Source organism: Sarcophilus harrisii, chromosome 2 (genome assembly GCF_902635505.1).
Source record: "Sarcophilus harrisii chromosome 2, mSarHar1.11, whole genome shotgun sequence".
NCBI classification, from domain to species: Eukaryota; Metazoa; Chordata; class Mammalia; order Dasyuromorphia; family Dasyuridae; genus Sarcophilus; species Sarcophilus harrisii.
The window spans coordinates 108,128,243-108,134,242 of NC_045427.1; positions in this window are offsets into that span (position 1 = coordinate 108,128,243).

The window sequence follows — 6,000 nt, forward strand, 5'->3', positions numbered from 1 at the left end:
GTTTTAAGGGGAGAAAAGTATGTTAAAGGGACGTGAGATTTTTTTTGTTTGTTTGTTTTAAATTAGGATCTCCATTGCTCGTGAAAATGGCCAACACTGACTAGGTACATTGAGGTTAAGAATGAGAAAGGCATTAGAAAGAATACGAAAAAAAAAAAAGGAAAATACTGCATGCACATTGCAGGTGCTTGAGAAATATTGGAGTGAATCAAGATGATCCTAGCTGTGTCTATACTGTTTTGAGATTGTATTTTTAAAGTTTCTTTTAATTGTTCTAAAAATTGAGAATCAGAAGGTAATTTTTCATTGCATAATATCTGGTAAAACAACATTAAGTACATAAGACCTTGACAAACTTCAATCAATTCAGTAGTTATTAAGCACCACTGTATGTATTGTGCACAGTCCATGCATATAATGAATATATAAATGGTTTTAAATAAGCCACATGAAGTATCCAGGGCCATGCTTATCTCTCAAGTGGTCAAGTATCTGGGTTTGTTTTTTTTGTTTGTTTGTTTTGGTTTTTTTTAAGACATCCAAAGCCAAAGGAGCCAGTTTACTAATCTTAGTAATTTTCTGTATGAGTCAATGCCAGGTTTAAATGCAACTTGGACTCAATCTGGGAGAGAGTTCTGAGGTAAATAAAAGATGCTGGGTGTCAACCACAAATGTGTTACTTTCTAATTAGGAAAGTTCCCTAAGACAATATACCACTAAGACACAAACGTATTCACTTTACTTCTCAAGCCAAGGCCAGGATAGTAGAGGGCCATGTACCTTCAGGTCACTCTTAAGTAAAGTAAGAGAACTGAATCATAAAGTAATCTGGGAATTGTGATATTGCTATGACGGCTTTTCTATCTGCCTATAAACATGTTTCAATGCCCATCACAGCAAGTCAGGAGCATTGTCACAATTGTTACTATCTTCCCATCTGTCCTTTTAAAGAGAAAATTGTTGCTTTACAAAGACGAGTTTTATAAAACCCACAGGGCTCAGGGTTTTGGGAAGGTAATTTTGATTTATACCAAAAGGTGAGAGCAGTGAGCCACACTATGATAAAGAAAAAGTAGGTGGAAGTAGGAGTGGGAAGGGGGAGTGTTCTTTATAAGGTTGGCAATTATCATAATTACTCTTGAAAAAATAAGGACTGGGTCATGTTTCTAGACATTTGGTATGTTTTCAGAGGCACATGTTTAGCTATCAAGGTTTGAAAAATTTGCCGAAAAGCATTTAAAAAGCAAAGGGAAACTATGAATTAATACATAGCATATTAGTCCTAAATTTAAAACCCCCTTTGATAAGAAAAAATGTAATTGAGTTAAAATGTGCTTCATTGCATTCCTATATAAGATACAGTTGCCTCAAGTGAGATTCATTCTTAATCATTTTAATTTCACAATGTTTCACCCCCAAAAGATTTGAAAAAAATATATAGAGAACTCCAATTCAAAAGAAACAATTAATTAAAATGAGTATATTCAAGATGCCCAACCCAAATAGAAGGGGGGAAAATCCACAGATGCTTTCCCTTGCTTTGATACACCCTACCATCTCTTAGAAAAATATGGAATTATGTGAACAAACACCCAAGGAAAAAGGGATCCTTGTTTATTTGACATAGTAATGTATGTTGTACTCTAGTAATAGACTCATGTAGCTAATAGCCTTTTCTTGGGCTACATGAATGTTGTAGGGTAATTTTGACTCCCAAGTCTTTCATTTACAATAATGAAATATTCTGCTAATAATCTCTACGCCTCTTGTTTTAGTGTTTACTGAATAATATACATTGTTTGCTATAATCAATTCTATAATGTTAAAACAAAATACAGCAGAGCTTACTCATTTTGATTAGATAGGAAACAATAGGAAATGTAATGGGCTAAGGAAGATGATGAGTGAAAATGAGGAATGGGAAGATCTGTTCCACCAATCCCATGCCAGTCATAATTTGGGTCTTATGGGCAAGTTATCCAATCTCTGCTTTAGTCTGCCTTCTCACCTAGAAGACAGAAGTCATAAGATCCCATAATAACTTGTTTATGACATTAGAAGATAAGGTATTATATGAATATAAGATAATTAATAAAGGTGGTAATCCTGGGTCAATATAAATATGAAACTGATTTCTATACTAATTTTCTATGATTTTGATAATGAAACTTAAAATATGCTTAAGTCTGAATTTTAAAAATTACTATACTCTGTAAGTATGCAACCTAGAATATTGAAGCATAATTGGTATTAAAAGTGCATTAGATGGGGAAGCTAGGTGATATAGTGGATAGAGCACCAGCCCTGAAGTCAGGAGACCTGAGTTCAAATCTGTCTCAGACACTTAACACTGCCTAGCTGTGTGACCCTGAGCAAGTCATTTAACTCCAATTGCCTCAACCAAAAAAAAAAAAAGTATTAGATGCCTTTCAGAAATTTTAAAAGAATATGCTCAATATTTTTTAATCTTAATAGGAGAAGCTATAATTTTCTAATGCAACAATAATGGTTTTCAGATTTAGCACAAAGAATTTTTTTATTATCTTAAAAATAAATCCAAGGTATGCATTAGAGAACTTGAAAATATGGGGATCCTAAACCATAAGTTGATTTTTCCATATTGTGCCACTTTGGGAAAGACTTTTTAATAAAAAACAAATATGAAATATATATGTATATATATATATAAAGTGGTATAATTTGTTGCCTTTTGGTTCTTAGAGATTTTTACCTAAATTTCTTTCATGTTTCAATCAATAGGAATGAGCCCCAGGATCTAGATGCTTCAGGTGAGCTTAGAACTAGTTATTCAAGTGGGTAACTATTCCAATCAGTGACAAGTCTAATAGTAGAGTCATGTCCTATAGTTACTACCTTCATGCTTCTATTTGTACATTCTAACATCCTTCACATCCAGGTCCTGAGAAGCAGAGAGATCTAGAAGAGTTCTGGCTTCAGAGTCAAAGATGTGGGTTTATATCCTACCCTCTGTCATTTTACTCACCTTCCCCAAGACAAAAAATTCTGTGATTAACCAGAGTGATGGAATCACCTTATAATTGACATCCTCTGTCTTAGGAAGATGATGGAATCTCTCTCACTAGGTTTTGAAGCAAAAACTAAATATAAAGGACCACTTGTTGGGGACATTGTAAAAAAGAATTTTGTTCTGGTATTGCTTGGATCAAGTAGTGCCTGAGGTCCCTTTCAATACAAAGAGTCAATGATTCTATATGTTCTGTGATATAACAACAAGTAATTGTACACTGATTTTTAAAAAATCAGTCTATCTGGTTGGTTATTGATTACTGAAATAATTAGTCTGTTGTATTGAAAGGTAAAAGTGTCATTCTTTACATACTTAGGAATCATTAATTTCATGTCAATGTCAAGATGGTTTTTGTCTAATTAACTGTTAAAAAATCCCTTTACCTTTCAATCCTTCTGTATGTACTAATTTGAGGTCTCCAGATTGCAAACCTTTGCTAGCACTGTTATCTATTAGCCTAAGTCACCACTACTGGCCCACCAGAACCTTAAAGCCAAATTCACGGGTTACCTCCTTTATCAACTCATTCTTGCTCATCCTACCTCCCCTTGGTAATAAACTTCCCTATAAGACCTCACATCATACTATTATTGCAACACTCAAAAATATTGCTCACCACAGATACTTGCGTTTATGTCAGATATCTCTATGAGATTATAAATGCAACTAAGGACAAGGGATATGTCTTATCTCTATTTCTATATTATGAATAGAGTCCATCACATATTTTTATAATGAATTCATTAAGTTGGTCTTCACTGATAATATATATGGGTTCCAGAGCCTCAAACAAGCAAAAAGAAAAAGAGAGAACCTACTTTACTCTAGGATATATGCTAAGTCCTGGTAGAATACAAAAAGCTAAAAAGAAAATGTTACCTGTGCTGAAGGAGTTTACAATATACTTGGAAAGATAAGACAGAATTTCTAAAAATAATATTACAAGTCTTCCTAGAACATACCTGATAAGTTACATAATTCAAATAAGTTGAATTATATTGAAATATTTGTTTCTACCATATGCAAAACATTATTAGAGGCTGGGAATTCAAAAATGAAAAAAATGTCCCTGTTCCCAAGGTTTATGCTCCACTAGGGGGCATATTACCCTCCTTTTTATTAAAATTTATTGATTTAATTTAATTATATGTGAAGCAGGTAGATAGCATAGTGTATAGTGTCCCTTACCTGAAGTTAGAAAGAATTGAATTTAAATTTGACTTCAAACATTTAGTAGTTGTTGAGTGATTAAGTTGGGCAAATCATATAACTTTCATCTGCCTTAGTTTCTTCCTCCTATGAAATGAGGATAATAAAATATCTACTTCACAGGATTGTTTTTAGGATCAAATGAGATCATATTTGTAAAGCATTTTGCAAGCAATCTCTAAATACTAGCTATTACTACTTAACTACTATTCCTTACTGTTATTACTACTAGTACTAGTACTACTACAATACAAGTCTGAAGTATACTACTAATGGAGTACATGGGGGTGGTTTAAGGAGAATTAGCATCTCTGGTATGAGGGCCGCTGAAACCTTTTCAGGGGCTGCCCATCCCCTTTTGGTATCAACCAACCACTCAATTTTTACCTGTAAAAAGCTGTAGCATCCACATCCCAGTAAACCATTTTAGCAGATGGACTAAAGCAGGTTAAGGATAACCAACAGGCCTCAAATGCATTCATGAGTTAGGGGGATGTCTACCCCAAGCATGTAAAAACTTCCCTTGGAATAATGGGGAGATTGAGAACAGTTTGTTCCAGTGGTCATGGAGGCAGCTAAAATAGACGAAGAAGCCAAGGTATCCACTGCAACTTGGGCCATTGCCAGTCACTCTGATTTTTTGTCCTCTCACTGGACTTTTCCCAAGGTCACAGACACATCGGAGGCTGGATTTGATCTAGATAGTCCAGCACTCTATCCAGTGCACCATCTAGCTACCCCTCCCCCAATGAGGGGTAACACATAAGAGGAGTCTAGAAGGTAAGGATTTCAGCAAATATAAAGAAGTTTGTACAAGGTGATGGTTTGCACAAAAGAGCAGAGATGGGAAACAAGACTAGATCAGAAAACAGTTAGTAGTAACCATAGTTATAGATTTAGAGCCAGAACAGGTCTTAGGGACCAGTAAGTCCAACGTGCTCACTATACAATCTGTGACTTGCACAAGATCACACAGATTTCCATAAGTAAAAGAGTCAAGATTTGAATCTAGGTTCTCTAGATTTTTTTTTCTTTTTTTTCTTTTCTCATAATTATCTTTTCCCCCAATTATATATTAAAAATATTTTTTAACATTAAAGTTTTGAGTTCCAAATTCTATTTCTTCTTCTCTCTCCCCTTTTTCTCCACCTGAAACAGTAAGCAATCAAATATTAATCTAACCTCTTTCTACCAGGGGCCCTCAAACTATGCCCCTGGGCCAGATGCCACAGTTGAGGATGTTTATTCCCCTCACCCAGGGCTATGAAGTTTCTTTATTTAAAGGCCCACAAAACAAAGTTTTTGTTTTTACTATAGTCCGACCCTCCAACAGTCTGAGGGACAATGAACTGGCCCCCTATTGAAAAAGTTTGAGGACCCCTGGAGACAGCATTAATGAAAGGGACCTACCTTGGCTTAATTTAAGAAAAACTTGCTGAATTATTCATGGTATCCTGAAAGGAAGTAGGCTACTGTTAAAGAGGGTAGAACATTCTCTATGCACTAGGGATTGTCAAGCAAAAGTTAGTCAATCTCTCCATGATCAAATACATTGTAGAGGGAGTGCTTTTCAGGAGCATGTCAGATTGTTATATTCCAAAGAATACATAATTCCGGGAATTGTCCAAGGCAAGAAAGGGGGGTTGGAGCTAGATGTGTGAGGCTTTAAGTGTCACATTTAAGAATAATATCTTATCCTCGAAGGTTTTTAAACAAGGGAGAGTTGAAGTCAGATCTGTTCA